The 19589-nt window shown below is 41.7% G+C and overlaps 1 long non-coding RNA gene across 3 annotated transcripts in view; it reads right to left on the bottom strand.

Annotated features, from left to right (window-relative positions):
- The window catches only part of LOC308589033, a 566573-nt gene that overhangs the window by 276945 nt on the left and 270039 nt on the right, over positions 1-19589 (bottom strand). Inside the window, exon 5 of one of the 3 annotated variants that reach the window (XR_014009042.1) lies at positions 8042-8529. The exons of the other annotated variants lie outside the window; for them this stretch is intronic. This is a non-coding gene — a long non-coding RNA (uncharacterized lncRNA). Of the gene's footprint in view, positions 1-8041; positions 8530-19589 lie in introns of those variants that run through there. 3 annotated transcript variants of the gene reach the window in all.

Here is a 19589-nt window from a genome sequence, read left to right as displayed (position 1 = left end):
TTGGCCTGTTAGCTGGTACCTTTCCTGATACTCAAGAAGAACAGCACTCTGTGCACATTGCAGCTATGTGCAACACATTGCACATAGACATCCAGGGCTTTGTATGAGCAAGAGTGGGAAATGGTTAGTCAACTGAGAAATGACACCCATTTTCTCTTATCACACCGTTCAAGAATTCTGAATGACCGTGCAAATGAATGAGAGCGAGAGCACTGTCATCTCAACTCACATTGTTCTGCTCTGAGCTTTGGAGAGTTTAGTGTTTCCTTGAAAAACAAATGCTATTTTTCAACAGGAGGAGGATACACGGTAGATATGACCTACATTGCCCTTACTGAATCACCTTCTTTTGTCTGTAATTTCTTTAAGCCTGGATAAAATACTGTAACAGGTGTGTAACAAAGTAAGAGGCTGAAAATTCCACATGAGTTAGCACAAGCTTTTAGGTGTTCTGTTTGATAATTAAGAATATTGTCTCTCCTTTAAAAAATTCAAGTCATTTTTAACATGGAGGGCAAAAGTAGAATGTTATGCAGGGCAAAGAAAACCCACAGAACAATGAAAGTTCATAATATCACCACTTATTCCTGGATGAGGGTTTTGTTTGTTTGTTTGTTTGTTTGTTATTTCCATAATTTCCAGTATCCTGTTTGTATATTTGGTGAAGAAGGCAAACACGAGTAGCCGTCACAGATGAAAGCTTGTTGTTGTGGAAATGACAGTGGATTCTTAGGTTCTAAAACCTTTTCTCAACCTCAGAACATCACATTTTAAGAAAATATTGCTACGTCGACTTTCAGCCTATAGTAACATTTAGGTTGCTGTGAAATGTGAAGCTGGTTTCTGAAAATCTATCATTAACATTTTTCCCCTGCGAACCTTCTTTAATGGTTCTATTAGCGTGCTCCATTACCTAATATAAGTGTAAGCTTTTGTAGTCAACTTTTTAAAAACGGAAAGCCTATAAATATCCGTCATATAATGGCTATTCCTTCACTTCCACTCCAACCTGATGAATAGAAATTGCATTTCATATCCTGTTTTTCACTGCATCTTACTAGTGATTTGGTTAATTAACACTTCCAAGTATAGCCTCTCTTAGAAATTCAGGAAAGTGTGAAATTGCTTTATTGGCAATGAGAAGGGGGAAGAAATGTTCTGAAGTCATACATATTGCTCTGATATCTGGAGTTAAAAATTAAATAACGTCACTTACCAGCCAGAAGCTAAAGCAATAAACACACACACACATCCAGTCTTTACTCTAGCAATTGTTTAAATTCTAACAGACACTAAAAGATTGTTATTTAAGTTCTTAGATTGTTTGTTTGTTTTGGTACTGTATAAATTCTTGGACATAGCATAGTAGCAACTAGAGCATGATTATACATTTTATTCCTGTGTAAAAAAAATGTTTCACAACCCTTGCAAGGCCATGAGATAGGCAAAAGATCAAACCTGATCAGATAATTATCTGATTGTCCATAACATCTGAATATGCTCCAAATCATAGTGTCAAATTCCAGTTATGGGCAAATGGAGGATAGAAATTTGGTTGGAGATTTTGTTGGTTGTTAATAGGTCAGGGATTAACTGCTATTTCCTGCAGAATACCTGCCAATAGCATGGGTTACACTTGGGTGGCATGGATGAAATATAATTTAGAAAGGATTCCACTCTACCTGGATGCACTTCTTGATTGCAAGCTTTTTTAAAAGATAAAAAAATCCAAAGCTAAAATATTTTCGCTTCTAGCAAGAAATTAAACTGTATAAAATGCAATGGAAAGGAGAGAGAAAAAACACACCTCTGCCTTCACTTTATATGCAAAACATTGTGCAGTTCTCAAAAGAGCACTTGTCAGCAGGTGGATTGAGTGACAGTTGGTACACGAAAATGTTAGTTTCCCTTGTTCTTCTAAGCTTAGAGGAAAATTACAAGCTTCCTCCCACTTAACAATTGCAAATGTAAACCACCAACTTTCATGGTCAGAGGAGACTGGTTAAATAAATACTTGCTAAAGGATAAAACCTCTTAACGGAGAGTCATGGCAGTGACTCAAAAGAATATTAACTAGGAGTAGGACTCGCAAAGAACGCTTGCCTCTGCTCTAATAATAACCGTAGCCAGAGGTGTGCTTGATGGAAAGAATGACTTTTTCAGGGCACATATATGCTAGGTGAGAAGAATCACCTTCAGGCTGCCACATTATTTATTTATTTATTTATTATTGCCAGTCTATCTGTGCTGCCTTTCACAGTAAGGCCCACCCAAGGCTACTTGGGTACATTATTTCAAGTTACCCATGCTCTAATAACCACACAATTGCATTAGTGCAATGCCCTCCGTGGGAGGCTCCCCTTGGAAGATGGCGCAGGAGCAGATTGAACAAAAGGGTTTTCAGGGCTGATTGAACGGCTGGGAAAGACAGCTCCAGACATAAATGCCTGGGCCACCGCCCAAAAGGCCATGATCCTAGTCTCCAAGCAGGGTCTCTGAGACAGAGCACAGGGTTTGCATGCATGCATGCAGGTTGTCTTTGGGTTAATGTGAATACAGGCTTCTGCCAAAAGCAAAAATCAGCAGACAAACATGATACACAGGTAGCTTATGTTTCCATGGGCTCAATAAACAGCCAAGAAAACGTGGCTGGAGTTTGAAGCAATGAGAATGTGAACTTTTTGTCCATTGTGTGCAAGCTGAAATGTTTTAAATAGGGAACAAATGTTCACAATATAGTGCAGCTAATTTTGTAACCCTGACTGGATGGGAGAAAAGCCAGAATGACATTATCACTGTAATTCTTGAAAGATTCTTCCATATGTCATTGGGGGTGGGGGGACAGAGAGAGATAACCTGCATGTTCTTTTCTGAGCACCCAGGCAATACAGGACTCCTACAGCACACAATATATTAAAATGACTGCACTAGAAATAACAGTTCTTTGAAGCTGTTAAAGAATGTAACTATGGTCAAGTCTATCCTGAATAACTCATCTGCTGACTGGCATCAAACAATATTTTACTCACATTATGCCAGCTCACAGTCATAAAGAGCAGACCCCCCACGTATCCCTATTTTCCAGGGACATTTCTGGATTTACAGAAGCCATCCCAGTTTCTGATTTGATCCCAGAATGCCTTGCTTCTCCTTAGGATGTCCCTATTTTCATTGGAGAAATGTTGGAGGATATGACTTCAGTTATCTGACCCCTGAGCCATCTGAAGGCAGCCCTGTATAGGGAATTCTTTTAATGTTTGATGTTTTCTTATGTTTTTATATATGTTGAATGCTGCTCAGAGGGACTGGGGCAACCCATTCAGATGGGTGGGGTATAAATAGGATGTGGTGGTGGTGGTGGTTGTGAGTAGGAGAAGAAGAAGAAGAAGAAGAGGAAGAAGAAGAAGAAATCGAAATAATCGAATAGGATGTCCCTATTTTCACTGGAGAATTGTTGGAGGGTATGAAAGAGTATGGCTTGAAGCTAAGAAGCACTTGGGTAGGACAATTCACAGAAGGAACCTTTACCATCCCCTGAAGGCCCTCTGCCCACAAACCTTTACTGAGGGGTCAGGGAATCTCCTGAATGGAGGAAGTATGTGGTGGGCAGCAGGCTAAAGAGGAGGGCGGGTTTCAACAACCATCTCATGAGAGCACTTTTAATGATTCAAGCCTCTGTCTTTATCTATCGATAGGCAAGGACTGGCACCTGATCATGCCAAAGAAGTCATTTACCAAAGAATGGTGAACCCCATGCTTCCTGCCCAGGCCAGGCCCCTTGCCAGCCATGCTTTGCACTTTGCTGAGAACTGGTTTGTGTCCTTGGTCTATGGTATGTGTGCGTGGAAAAAATCTGACTTTTGTCAGACTAGAATGTAATATTGCATCTGTTGCTCCACCTGCTACTGGCATGTAATATTCCCCCAAAAGCTGCCCTTGTTCTGAAAAACTCTTATAGAGTTATACAATTTGCTCCCTGTGTTTCCCATTACTTCAGAAGGATTCCGTTTTTGGTACTTGATTGGGCATATATGTACACTTCCATTTTTTAAAGCAATACCCTAAAATAATATCCTGGCCCCTTACATGAAAGATGTTTAGCCTAAGGCCTTTGCTAATAAGGGCTCCAGCCACTCATAATATAACAACAAACCATTAAGAGACTGAGGCTCAAGCTTCAGGAAAGGTGCTTGTGCAAAGAGAATTGCCCTCTTGAGGCAAACAATCATGTGAAATGCTTTTTTCTTCTTCTACCTTTGCTCATTCAATGCAATTGGATAGCTCTATCAAAACAATGAAGACGCAAATTGGGATTCTAACCAAATCTACAAGGAATGCAAAGGGCTCCCTGAGTTATTACTGAGGAATACACATTTTTTGAGATAAGCTTGTAATGCCTTCTTAAAAGTTGGCCAGCTGCCCAAAAGGCAGCTTAGCATATCTTGGTAATGGAAAATTTCCTCTAATTCTGCCCATGAGTAAGTAACCCTTTTAGCTGAATGAACTTTAATTTGAAAGTATTCGTAGTAGAGACTTCAGCATTCTCCCCTTCTAGGAAATAATCATTATTACTAATGTGTACCTAGAGACTGAGAGCCCTAACTTTGATTTCTAATGAAAAATAGTCTATATTGAGAAATCTTTCCACTATTTTTAGGCACTATTACAACATTTGCATTTACATCCAGTACCTGCAGTGCCCTCTTCTCTTTTGGAGGCATATGGTTTGAGGCACCAAGTCTCTGATCTCATTTAAAAATTTAGACAGCATTTGCTGATAGACTTAATTGGTAAGGTAGTATCTGAAGTCAGGACAAAATATTATATTCTTCTCAGAAGAAAGATTCACTGTCGTCTTGCATTACTGTAGAGTTCTTGGCCATCTATCTGGTGCGGAAAATCGCTAATATTATTAATGAAGGCATACCTATCACAGGTTTATTATTTTGGTGGCTTTGAAAATTCCCAGTTTTCCTATTTTCTTATTTTTCAACATTCCAACACCTGTTTGTTTGTTTAAGAATTTTTTGTACTACCTTTAAAACTATCTCTCCCTAAGGTGGCTCACAAAAGGAGAAAGCAAAACAATAAAACAATTCTTAAAACTGAACATCAAACAATACGCAAAGCATCAAACAGATTAAAATTGATAAGCAAAAATCTAATCAAAGATTCAGGAAGAAGAATAAAGTCAAGCACGAAAAAATTCTGACATAATCAAGGTTTTCTAAACTCTTCTGAAATAGAAGAGAGGGCTTGCTGATTTTTCCATTGTTTTGCTTACTAAGTTGGGCAAACCAGTTTTAAGACACAACCATAAAATTAAAAAATCTCATGCTGGAAAACCAGTGAGGCATAGGTAACAGCTCAAAGGCTGGGAGCAGATGTGGCTACCTTGGTTTGGGCAGGGTGGCTGCAGTGAGAATGATTACCGAATTTTAAATTTTTATGTCATGTACTGCCTGTTGCAATCTTACCCATCCACTTTTTAAAATAGCAAATTTGTTGGGATGCTTTATTGCAGTGGTTGGGGGAGCATGCAAGGGGCAAACAAACTGTATGTTTGCACAGGAGAATTGGGAATAACAAGCATGCAATTTCACAATGATGCAGCCCAATTAAGGCAATTCGTTTAGTTCATGCTTCCTCAACCTCGACCCTCCAGATGTTTTTGGCCTACAACTCCCATGATCCCTAGCTAGCAGGACCTGTGGTCGGGGATGATGGGAATTGTAGTCTCAAAACATCTGGAGGGCCGAGGCTGAGTAAGCCTGATTTAGTTGATATGAAATTCACCAGAGATCCAGTGGTTGAGAATGAAGACCACTGCAGAAACCACAACCCAAAACTTCCCATTCTTGCAAATTAAAAGGGCATCACAGCTAAATAGTGATAATCCCTTTGCGGTAGCCAAGCTACAAGTGAGAAGTTGTGGGTCAATTAGTATCTTTTCCCTCTCCATTGATGCCTAGTCTGAACCAGTCCCAAATCTGTCTGGAGTGACCAGTTCAAGATTCTGGATTTGTTCAAATCCACTGTACGCACCTAGTGTATATGCCATCCTAAACTTTCCTTGAAGGAAGAACATGATATAGATATAAGTGAGAGAGTAAAAGATTTTGGATGTGTTCTAGATTGCAACACATCCATGGGGCTTTTATTGTTGACATAACTCCAAATGAGTTATGTGAGCCTACAGAGTTTTGTTTTCTGCCTCCATGAGGAAAGCCTGGCTAGCTCATGAAAGGCTGTCTTCCTCGCTATAGCCTGTGTGTGCAATGAGAACTTGATAATTTATTCTATGTTGCTCACTTAACCTCTGTAATGAGAACATACTCTCAGTGAGATTTGGTTCTGCTTTCTTTGCTGAAAGAGATATGAGTTATAGTTTGCATTATTCACAAGTTGTGCACCACAAAAGATATCCCACTGCCCTCATTAACCATCACTTAAATCTAAATGAAACTTCTGAATTTCCAACTCAGTGAAAGGATTATGGGATCAAATATAATTAAATCACTGAAAGTGCTTAAATGAACAGCACATGCTAGGTCTCTCGCAATGTTGGGTTCAGCAGTTTATTTTGCCTTCCATTTAAAAGGTTTAATCATTATACTGAAACTAATAAGAAATTAATAGATTTCTAAAATCCTGCAAGCACCGAAGATCTTACAACCATGCATTAATCTTAATTACAAAACGTTATGCTTGAGTTCCTTCCATATGCATGATTACAACATGGGCTGAACTGAAAAAAATCTCGTAAACTCTTCAGCAAATATACAAGGCACATTGAATGATGGTCAATAAAACATTTAAGTAAAACTTTGACAGCAAAGAGCCTGAGCTCTTCATTCACCTGTGTGCCTCTCTGATAGCAATTTGTTTTCAAATGCCTTTGGCATATATGCACTGTGGCACATCAGAGGAGGTTGACTACTGACATATAAACATGATGGCTCTCTCCATGTAATCTAGGTAAAGGTAAAGGGACCCCTGACAGTTAAGTCCAGTCGCAAATGACTCTGGGGTTGCAGTGCTCAACTCGCTTTACAGGCCGAGGGAGCTGGCGTTTGTCCACTCCACAGTCAGTTTTTCTGGGTCATGTGGCCAGCATGACTAAGTCGCTTCTGGCACAATGGAACACTGACACCAGAGCAGCCCACGGAAACGCCACTTACCTTCCCATCGGAGTGGTACCGATTAATCTACTTGCGCGTTTGGCGTGCTTTCAAACTGCTAGGTTGGCAGGAGCTGGGACTGAGCAACGGGAGCTCACCCTGTCACAGGGATTTGAACCAGAACCTTTTGATCGGCAAGCCCAAAGGCTCAGTCGTTTAGACCACAGGTTCCCTGACATTTCAGTTAATTCAACGTCCATGCACTAAGCAAACTTTCAGAATTTCAAAAGGTCTGTTGAACATGAGCAGGTTGGGGGACAGTGGGCATTGTCTGAACCCTACTCCACGTGTGTGTCACAGAATCATAGAATGATAGCATTGTAGAGTTGGAAGGGACCCCAAGGGTCATCTAGTCCAACTGTCTGCAATGAATCTCAACTAAAGTATCTCTGACAGGTCGCCATCCAATCTCTGCCTAAAAACCTCAAATGAAGCAGAGTCCACAACATCCCGACGGAGTCCATTCCACTGTCAAACTGTGAAACACACACACCAGGTTGTATTTAGAGCTTTAGATTCCATATGTTTCAGTTGTTGGGAAACCAAAGTCCGTCGTCATCGTCCCCCGCCCCCCAGGTAATTTCTATAGTGATCTTTTTTAAAGACAAAAACAAAACAGAATACATCCATTTCCATACACAAAAACAATAGGAAAAATGAACAAAAAGTTTATCAGAAGCGTATTGACTAAAAAAAACCTAAACCAGTTGTGGGCAGATGGTGAGGCTATGCTATAGTACGTTTGTTTTGTCAGCCATACTCAAAAATGTTATCACTGGGCTCCAGAACAAAACATTGTTTTGTTTATTTAGGATTTCGGTTCCTACATTGCATTTGTGAAACATCAAACAATTGTGTCATCCTGGGTAATCTATCACACATAAAATTTTAAGTGATAATTTTGCCCTTCTTAAATGTGCATTCTTCTCATTCATGGACAAGTTGCATCTGATGGTCTCTCCCTACAGCCTGTAGAAATGTTCCCTCACTTGAATACATTAGCACTTCTTTTTTAACTAAGTGTCAGAAACAAATATGACGCTTTTCCCCGAGAAAATGTTTTAGAACTTTGGCTGCCGTTTTAACTTTTGACATTGTTAACTTAGAATGGGTCTGTGAAGCAAGGAGCCAGTTCCCCGATGGAGCGGTATTATCTCCTGAATAAAAATCAATGCTCAGGTACTGAAGGGAGAGATATAAATTAAAATTTACTCTATAGGCTCAGGGAGGATAAGCTGATAACTCTGCTAGAAGTTGTTTTCTGTGTGCATCGGTACCTCTTCCAGCCACTGCTTCATCTTTCATTTCTAGATTTTAAAACTGGGACAATACACAAGAGACAGAATACCTGTAAAAAGAAAAAGGCCATGCTAAAGGTTGGAGCTACTCCTTTGAGGAAGTCCCATCATCTGCCATAATGAGAATGCTAAATCTACGCAAAGGTCGTGTGTGAACATTCATTGGAACAATTACGTTGATTGGGGAAACAGCAGCCAGAATAGGACCCAGTTAAGCCCAAGTACTTAAAAGTATCGTATTACTTTCAATGGAGCAATTACTCCAGCTTAATTGATTTGAAATTGTAGCCTAGAGGCCTGATCTCCCTGTATGTGCATAAGGAGTTGAGAAAAGGTTACTGGGGTGGTAGGCAACAACCTTCTGAATGCTTACTTTCATAGAAAAATAGTAAGCAACCCAGAAAGCTATGAATATAATAAATCCACAACCAATCCCACAGTGAAGCGAAAGGAAGCATGTTTGCATTATTCTGCAGAGACAGAAGGTTAGCAGAAGTAGGAAGTCTATTCCCAGCCGAGAGGTGGATAAAAACCTCAGCCCGCCCAGACCTTTCTGCTGAAGAACAGCAGCCTGCTGGGGGAGTCACTACCCCATCCATCAACAGCAAAAACTTTGCCATATCCACAGCCATAACTTTGCCATTACCAGAGAAGAAGCCTACTTATTCAGATGCCACCATTGACTCAGAAAGGAAACAGGTATATAAATAGAATTAAAAAGTTAAAATAAATATGAAAATGTAAAATACTTATTTCAAATAAGATGACAGTGGCAGTGTGATCCTAAACACATTTACTCTTATGTCCCACTGAGCTCAAGGATACTTACTCCCTAGCAAGTATGTTTATGATCTGAGAATTATGGCCAAATATCCTTTGCAGCATTGCAAGGGCCACCAGGGTATGTCTCTCACATGGCACATTACATTATTTAGCCATCCCAAGTGAATGTTCATACATCCATTCAATAGCCTGAGACTGTCATTATTTCTTCATAAGCTATGCTGAGCATATGTTGCGGAATGGGGTGTAAATCCTTATAATTCCTGTAATAAGGACACGGACACCCAAGAGCAAGTACTTGTTCACACAGTGCATAGTTTAAACTATGGAATTTGCTACCACAAGATGTGGTGATGGCCACCAATTTAGATGGCTTTAAAGTAGGATTAAATAAATCAATGGAGGACAAGGCTATCCAGCTACCTCCAGAAGCTGCATACTTCTAAGTACAAGTTGCTTAGAAACAACAGAAAGTGTGGGGACTGTTGCATTCATGCCCTGCTTGTGGGCTTCTCATAGGCATATGATTGGCCACTGTGGGAAGCAGACTTCTGGACCAGATAGGCCTTTAAGTATGTTCCAGCAGGGCTGCTCTTCTTAAGCAGGTTCATAGGTACATACATAGATAGGCTTCTTGCCTGAGAGAGGATGGAGCCACAGCTAAGTTCACCCCACTGTGCCGCTAAGAAGCTTTTCTTCCGCTTCCATGAACACTGAGGGGGTGAAAGTCATTTCCAAAGGAGCCGCTTAATGTGCAATGACTAATAGGCAGAGGAATCAATAATTTACAAAAGTAAAAAGCCGAAGTACATGAAAGAAAAATTAACCTCTGTTTAGGTAATATGTGTTCACCTTTTTGTGGCCTTAATTAGAATGCATAGTCAAACTAGGCCTGCCCTTTCAAATCTTTATCTGAAGTTTCTAATATTGATATTAAAATAGAAGTGTGTGGTACTTAGGGTCAGATCTGATTAAGATCAGCATTTGCTTTAGCATTCTTTAAAGCAATATACAGGGGGGAAAGCAGACAAAGAAAAGAAAGGGTTTTTAAAGTAGAATATCAATTGTTCTCAAGTCCTTTCCCCTTTCTGTTTTGATCACAATCATCAAGTGCAAATTAAGAGGAAATGAACAGAGTCAATGGCATGGTCCCAGTTTAGCTAGAGTTAGTTGCATTTATGTCTCATTGAAGATAACGGGACAAGCTTTTCACAAATAACTTAAGCTCAATTGATTTCAATGGGATTTAAACATCACTCAACTGGATAAGGGACCATAAAGTTTTGAAATGAATACTCAAAAACAAATATTGTTTCTGAAATTTATATGAACAGTTATTATGAAAGCACAAGTTCAGAAATCCTGACACCTTGTTTTCTACCCATGAAGTTTATCTATAAACTCACCAAGCACTCCCTCTAATAGCAAGCTCACCTGCTGAGTGCTAACAGGATTTGTGCATGGGGGTATTTAGAGGTCTGCAGCCTCTGAACCTGAATATAGCCTGATAGTTTGCCCACCCATCCATATCTTTGCCCAGTTTAGAAAGGAGGTTCCTTTTATACTTTTTTGCTCTCCTAGGCAGGAACGGCCAACAAAGGTTCATTAGGTGCTTCCAGATTGCCACTGTTTTGCAAGCAGGATTCAAACACATGCTTCAAAATAGGTTTTCACAGTTAAAGTGGATGAAAACATTCTGTCTCCTTAGCAGTACAAATTCTTTTTATTTTTTTAAAAAACTGACTTTTTGAATGGACATGCACTGAAAAGTGTGGGAAGACATATAAGTCCCACTTAAGCAAATCAGGATTGATGCTTATTGAAGACTGGGCATAGTCCAATCTCTAGATAAGTTTCTGCAAGCAAATCAGAATGAATGCAGCATTGAAAAATTGTGTGGAGGAGTCCATAATAATTTGAGGCCTCTAGCAAACCTTCTTTGGTGTCCATAGTAAGGAGGCAGATGTTAGACAAGCCCTTTGAATTTGAGCCAGCCTAAGTCACATATCAAGGGAGGGCTACGCTGGTGGCTCGATGGGGAGCTACAGCCTACTTAACCCCAGCCTCAGCAGAAGCAAACTTACAATCCTATTCACCTGTTTTCCATAGTCTAGGGAACTTTTTCAAGCTACCAATAAGGTAGCAAAAGAATAATAATAACATTACCGTAAACAGTACTTTCCCCCTGGAAGTTTCATATTTTGCTATATAAGCAGGTCGTCTAATTTTATAGTCTACAGACATCAAGCGCACTTCAAAGAGAATGACACATGCCATTGTACTCCAGCCCGTGCTGCTTGCAGAGAGCAAAGGGGCTTGCTCTAAGCCATCAATTCAGAAAGAGAAGCAGATGAACTACCTAATAAACAATAAAAATCAGATCGTAAAACATTCTTGTCAATATGTCAGAGAGCTGGTAACCAGTGAAGGTTGACTAACAAAGGGGTCATACCATCTGATTTCTTGTTCCCAACAAGGACACAAGCAGATGAGCTTTTTTTTCAGGTCCAGTGAGTCTTTATGGATCCTGTTCTGGGAGGGAGTCATATATTAGAGCCATCAATTTGGCTAGGATAAACTGAATGGTAAGAACAAAGAGATGGCTGTGTGAAAAGTAAATGTGGGTAAAATTATGCAGGTAAATGTATTTAGCAGCCATTGTGCACTCACTTCTGCTGTCATATTATTGAACAGGAAGAGCATGCTCTGCTAGCATTGGAAAATTTGTGTAAATAAAGTTGTACAAGTAATTGAGGGGAAAAACTCATTAAGCTTAATAGAAATAAATACGCATGTCAGAGGATCTTGATTTCTGGAAAACAAGCTGCCGTAACAAAGCACAATGAAATATGAATGATCCAGCAGAATTGTAGATGACAAGCCTACACGGTGGTGTTTTCCTTATTTTCAAGGATGTGTGTCATCCCTGAGTGCAGTTGTATGGGGGGGATAATTTGATTCAGTTCTCATTTAAAAGTGAACTTACCTAAATTTGGTCTGCATCCAAAAACAAGATGCAGACCAAAACACAGACATCCTTTGAATTTTGCAAGTCTCTGAATTTTGCAGTGCAGTTCTCCAGTGAAATAATGTGTACAGAAATGGGTATAACAGTGTGATGTGTGTATATAAATGGCTATTTTAGTGGAAACAACAAGCAAAATGTAAATGGCTTTGAAAGCATTTCTATACCAGGCAAAACTGCATAAAAAAATTTGTACATTGGGAGAAATTTGCACTAAAATGCTGGTGAACAAAAATCACAAACTAACGTGGAAATGTGGAGGACTGAACTTAAGATTGGAGAAGTGAGAGACTGAAACGTACATGTTTGCCCATCAATACATTCAAATTAAAGTCTGACTTCTTGGCAATCTTGGATCACATATTTAGAGAACAAAGGTGCAATGCGACCAGTTTTTCATCTAGTCAATTTCTCTCCTCCATTGAAATGAATGCAAAAGTGCCTCGTTGGTAAGGTAAGGTGATCACATCAACTTGCAGGTTTGGTTGCTTTTAACAGCACAATCTACTGTGAAATCTACCCTATTAAGTTCAGTGGGACATACTCCCTAGCAACAGTGTAAAATGGCAGCCAGGCAGAGCAATTCCCATCCCTCTTGTGCAGGGCAACTGTATGTTGTTACTGAACAGCATAGAGATGTTCCTTCACCCAGCTCTCCCAGCTAAGCTGGCCTCTTACCAGCCACCTCCAATGGAGTGACTCAAACATCCCTTCAATCGTGTGGCATTTCCCCCGTTCACCTGTCAAATGTGCAGACGGGTGGGAGGGTCCCCTATGGGATGCCCAACAGCCATAAACAGAAGGCAGCCCTGAAGGGGCATGCCAGAGGTGTGGAGGGGCTGAGCTGGTCTGCAATGACATGGGGCCCAGTCGCTGGAGCAATATTAATGCCCTCCTCTCCCTCCCCAGCTGTCTTGCAGGGATGTGGATGTGGTAGTGGCCCTCCTGCTATTTAAAACCCTGCCAACTCAGGGTGGGGTGCAGGGGGGGGAGAGATGTAGCTCAAGTAGAAGGCATGCTTGTTTAACCCATGGGGTACAAGGCACCAAAATGCTCCCTTGACTCATATCCATTGAAACGATGAGGGACTGCACAGTGTCTCCCTCATAATTCCCCAGCTTGAGCTGAAGTAATCATGCTGGAAAGATGCATGAAAGAATGAAAATATTTTCCCGCAATAGAACCATTTTGTTATCCATGGCAGTGGCAGCACTTAGGCTCCCAGGTCCTTGGTTGAGTAAGCAGGGTTCTGTGATGAACTCTCCGAGAGGCAATCTATAAATGAGGCAGCTTACAGTTCTGTGACACTTGAGATGCACTCGGTCTGATATCAATAAATAGAAAAAGAATTTTTTTTTTTTTAATGTATCGGAATCTAATCCCGGGTCAGGAATAATTACACCAGAAGCACCATTTGGAATGCAGAGTGCCAAGATGAGGCCAGAAAGTTGCTCTGGCATGAATGATATTCTCACATCAGTCTGAAGTGGTAAGGGCTATCTACATATTTATCAGGAATCCCATTTCCAAAAGAAAGGAAATCATTGCTTGGAGGGAAGTCAGATAATTGTATATGTCAGTTTTAGAAGAAATTCTTGATATAAGAATGGCTGAGATGAGATGAGAACTAAACCTGTTTGCTTAGTAAAGCAAATACAATATTCCCTAAAATATAGTGTACAATGTACATTGATCCAAAGGCAGGACAGAAATTCAATTAAGCCCTAGGAGGAGGCAGGTGTACAAACACAGCTGTCAGGAGAGTAAAAACAATAGACTGTAAAATGATTTGCATGCAAATACCTTTGTAGATCAGAGAGGACACCTAAATTCCTTTTCTCCTTCACTGTATCCACTTGAATTCCTATGAATTGGGCTCCCATGAGCTTTTGATCTGCCCCCACTTCCATTTCTATGGGCTGTGTCAACTAAGGATTGCATTTATAAAGGCAATACAGTCTGGCTATGCAAAAGAACAGGCCCTCCAGATGTTTTGGGACTACAACTCCCATAATCCCTAGCTAACAGGACCAATGGTCAGGGATGATGGGAATTGTAGTCCCAAAACATCTGGATGGCTGAGTTTGCCTGTGCCTGCAAAAGAAGGACTCAAGTAGGGGAAGCATAGCAGTGTGTGTAGCCTATCAATACAAGAAAGCCAGAAATAGCTCTGCAGTTTTAGTTGTTGTTTTAGTTGTTATTTAGTATTTTTATCCTGCTCTTCTACAGTAACAGCTTATGAAAAATGACAGATGGAAAAGTTAATGTGTAGATTCATGAACATCTCCAAGAGCTCTTTTTACATTTGTTTTTGCCACATTCTCGTAATAATAGGATCATATCCAATCTTAGTTTATGGTCATGTTTTACAGAGGTGTATGTCTGTTCCAGAAGTCATACATCATGATACATAAATGTCCCATTTAGACTGCCTAAATCCTTCAAGTGTTCATCTGTAAACTTTCTTTGGCTGATGGTTAATGCTTTCCCAACCCGCTAAAGGCAGCAGTTGTGGGTCTCCTGTGGTCCTTAAGGTCCTAATTTCAAAAGTTTTCTTTTCTGAACTCTGGCAAAAATGATCTGCCCCTCTTCAGGCAGGTATGGAGGAAGAAAGAGGGAGAAGGGGAAAGAGAAATCAGAAAAGGAGAAAGGGGGTACCTTTCAGAAAGAGAGGGGGGAGACTGTGTGGAGAAGGGTGCAAAAAGAAGTCTTCTTTCTCGTGCTCTGTCTGCTGCTGGCTTTAGCTGCTTCCACAGCTGGCTTGTGCCCCGTCCTCAGATGACATTCCTTGTGGCCCTTAACAGGGGTAGGCAAGTTGTCCATCCTTCCTCTAAAAGATGTGTGCTTGGGTGGGAAGGTGCCCCCTTGCTTTCCTTCCTGTTTTCCTGCCAGCCTTGGAGAGAGAGGAATGAAGAAACGGGTACCAGCTAGTGGGTTTGCTGCTGCATAAGTGAAGCTATCTAGAGTGCAGCTTTAATTGGTCACTTCCCTAAGGAGTTATTCAGTGCAACTTATTACTGGTCTAATAATACTGGATTTAATTCAAGGCTCTCTAGTTCCCCGGAAAGGAGGGGGGAGATAAGACAGAGCAATAAAGACATTTGTGGGATTAGGCTGTAATAAGTCACATGTCTGAAATAAGTTTCATTTCAATTCCTTGCCAAGAATTAGAGCAGGAAGAATAGGAAAATATGGTTTTTTTCTGCCTTGTACGGCTGACAGTAACTGCAAGAAGCATCTGTCATTTACAAAAGTTAAGAGAAAGGTGATGGATTCAAATTGAGAGAATTTATTGTATTTTTTTACATGCCACACACTTTCAATCAATGCCCAGATAAGAGATCCTGGCTGTTTGCCTTACCCCAACTTGTGTGTAGCCACTGGTGCCAATCTTGATCTGTGGACACTGAGTGGAACACAGTAACAGTCTATATGCACATACAACTTTACAAGAGTAGGGCTGGTACAAAAAATCAGAAACCATAGTGACAGCAGGATTTCCAACCACAGGTATGGCCCTCTATGTGCATACAGTTGTGTGCTTTTTTGTTTGTTGTAGGACCCATGGCTATGTTCCACCCAACACATGAAGGCTGGGGAAAGGGCTGCAGGACATACAGAGATCAGGCATGGGACCAGCCAGCACAATCTTGTTCCCCTCAGTGCATTGATTTAAATGTGGAGGGGCAGTATGAGAAGAGGGCTCATTTAACATCAAACACTGGAACTAGGAGACTATGTATAGATATGACTTCCAATCTGCTCCAGAGGGTCCACCAGTGGCGTAGCGTGGGTTGTCAGCACCCGGGGCAAGGCAAGTAATTTGCGCCCCCTAACCCGTGGATTTGCGCCCCCTAACCCTAACCCCCAGATGTTGCGCCCGGTGCGCCCGGCCCCCCTGCACCCCCCACGCTACGCCACTGGTAGGCGGGCAGAGCCATCAGGTCTTATCTGCGATGCCTGCATTGCGGGGTTGGGCTGGATGACCTTGCGGGGTCCCTTCGCCCTGGGGTCCGCTTCCCATCACCAGATGCGCGAAGGGTCCATTGGCAACAGCACTGGTTGCCTCCTCCCTTCATCTTTTACCTTAAGGCTGGAGACGATTTTCGCCTCTTGGGGGACGGAGGGGTGAATGGCGACCAGCAGCCCCTGGTAAGCGCTGCCCTTCAGCGTCGCGGCGGTGACCCCCCCTCCGAGGAGCTGCAGGAGGGCGAGACCCACGCTCAGCCCCAGCAGCCCCACGGGGCCGGCCCCCGCATCGCTTTTTCTGGCCATCCTTTTCTGGAGGAGCACGTCGGAAGTCCTCAGCGCTTCCCTCGCAAGACAACGACGCGCGGCAGGTTTTGTTGCAGCTGCGCGCAACGATCTGGAGATTGCAAAAACGAGGCGCGTCGTACGGCTGCTCCTCCTGCGAGCAGTGAGTGGAGCGCAGCCGCAGCGGCGGCGGGGGGCGCGCGCGCTAGGGCGCAAGGCTGGCGGCAGCGGCGGCGGGGCGCCCGGCCGAGGAAGGAACTTGTCCCTTCCCTCTGGACTCGCGCCCCCCGCAGATGTTGCGCCCGGTGCGGCTGGCACCCCTGGCACCCCCCACGCTACGCCACTGGGGTCCACCAACCTCCGAGAGTAGATTTTAAGGGTGTGGGTGAGGATTCTACACTGTGCAAGTGAAGCCTGTTGCCAAAGTGAAATGGCAGCACTGGCTACAACCATATTATTTGTTGCTTTTTGCTATTTATAGCAGAGGAAAACGAATCCTAGTCAGGGGGAAAAGGATGACTCCCTCGTTCTGAAAAGAGCCATTCAAACCTGAAAGATGTTAAGCTGATTTTTTTACCCCTGTCCCTAACCAAGAATACAAAGAAAAGGCTGGCATGAATTCTGCATTGTATGATTACTGCCATTTGTTTTGTTTAGATGGACACTTCTAATTTTGAGAAAGTTCTTGCACTGAGCCTAAACATTAAACATTCAAGCAGCTAGAATGCCTGTTTCATCATCATTAAAAGAAAACATTTATGATATTTCTTCATATACCTCAATTACCATAATGTTTACCCTTTCCCTTCTCATTGCAGTTAGCAGATTCCCACCAAAGACATTTTGTTTGGAGAAATTCGTATCACTTTCCACAAATGAGGCATGTGATCGTTAATGGAAGCAACAACATGCATTGTGGGCTGATGATAAGAATTCTGCTGCCATCATGAGCATTTTTTCTTTATAACAAGTAAAACAGCAACACCTTTTTATCAAATATCCATACTTCCAAATATGCATTCCAAATATGTGCTAAATTAAATGATGTAAATGTTTTTCCTGTCAAAAGTATTGTGTTAAATGACTGAACATTAAACAAAGCCAGCTATTATTTTGTTTTACTACAGACTTTTCTCTTCTTAAATATGACACCTCCTGCATAAAAGGTTCTATCTGAATATAGAAATATACAATAAATGAATCCGCTAAGAGGTTAAGATAGTTAAGGTTTTTTATAACACACAGTGAACATTGGAATATTCAGAATAGACAAAAGAAAGTAGGCCTTCAAAAAGTGCTTAGTTAAACTATGCAGTTTGCTCTGACAAGATGCCAACACTTTGGAGGGAGGATTAGACATATTCATGGAAGATAAGGCTATCAATAGCTACTAGCCACAATGGCTATTTTCTCCCTCCTCGATTAGAGGCAGCCACCAAATAGATTGCTGGGAATCATAAGTGGAGAGAATGCTTCCCATTGTGAATCAGGCCAAAGACCCATCTAGTCCAGCATCCTATTCTCACAGGGGGCAAGCAAATGCCCAAAACACTCTCCTTACCTGTGATTCCCACTGGTATACAGAGGCAGACTAGTAGCAGAGGCGGTTTTAGGGTAGCGTGCCTGGTGCGGCCGCACTGGGCTCCACACTGCAGGGGGCACCACAACAATGCTGTAGAATGGAATGTGAGAGGGGAGGTGGCGCCAAATTTTAGAACTGCACAGGGTGCCGCTGAAATTTGAGAGCCTGAATTCCACCGCTGCTAGTTGCCATTGAAAACCTTGTTCTCCCTCTGTTTGTCTAATCATCTTCTAAACCCCATGGAAAGGGACACCACAGAACGTAATAAATGGAAAGAGAAGTACATTTTTCCATAGTTTGGGTGACCTGGAACTATGGAACATTCCTTTGCAGGCAGAGAAATGTTCTCCCCACCAGCAGTCTTAATAAAAACTCAGACACAACAACCCAAGCATTAGAAAACAATATATAATGCAAGTACCATATTTTTTGGGGGGGGGTATATAATGCATTGATGTGACTACTGGGGGCAGAGCAGAAGAAAACACAGTATAGAAAAGAATCCTCAAGTTTCATACATATTTATTTTTGGAATGAGCTTTGAGTTGAAACACCCCACCCCCACACATACAAAAACAACGGAGAAATTAGGCCAGATGGTCCTTCTCTCATTCTGTCATAACTTATGTTCTTGGCCACTGCTGAAATTAAAGATAAGTCAGAGACCAAAATATCTCCATCCTTTCCTAATTGCTCAACAGTGATGCATCTGGCTTAAAATGCCCCTCTCCAATTCCCAGTAATTACTGGATTTAACCTTATGTCCTCCTGCCCAAACACATCCATCGTTGCAGTTCTGCCATGAACTATTTTTTACCACCTGCAACTCAAGGAATGCTTCTGCCACATAGCTGAACAAAGCATAGGCAAGCAGCAACCATGCTGCTGTCGCTTCAGAAACAAAGATTTGGCATGGACCCCATTTCAGACTTGGAATTATAGAGCGCTTCTCTCCTCATGCCAAGTCTGAGGCGGTGCACAAACATCACTTGCCTTTAAATTTTGGCCATGCAGAACAGAACACCACCCTCAACCTTAGAAACAATTCCAAAGTTAGAGTAAAAAGTCACTGGCAAGGAGGATGTTGCAGTCATTGTGAACCTGCTAGATTACACATGGGAAGTTGAAAGATAATCCAACCCCACAGTTCTCAAGGCAGTGTATTTGGGACTCACTGGAGAATTACCAAAGGCAACTGCTGCAATTTGCTGAAAAAACTAGTGCTGTGCCAGAACCTCTCCTCCAATTTCTGAGAAAGTTTATTCACCCATGAAAAAGATTTTTCCTTTGTTGCCTCTTTTTCAAAGTGTGTTAAAATTTACTTTTATTGTTGGTCTGTGCAGGTTTGGAATTAATTTATCATTATGAAATGGGTGTGGTTGTGTGGTTTTGGTTTTCTTGCCATTAACCATTTGCACTCTGCAGTCTCCCCAACTGCCAGCACTTCCTGATCTCAAAAAGCCCCA

This window comes from Podarcis bocagei, assembly GCF_964188305.1.
Source record: "Podarcis bocagei genome assembly, chromosome: 6".
NCBI classification, from domain to species: Eukaryota; Metazoa; Chordata; class Lepidosauria; order Squamata; family Lacertidae; genus Podarcis; species Podarcis bocagei.
Note: the sequence above shows the minus strand (reverse complement) of the source record. Positions and strands in the feature narration are given on the sequence as shown.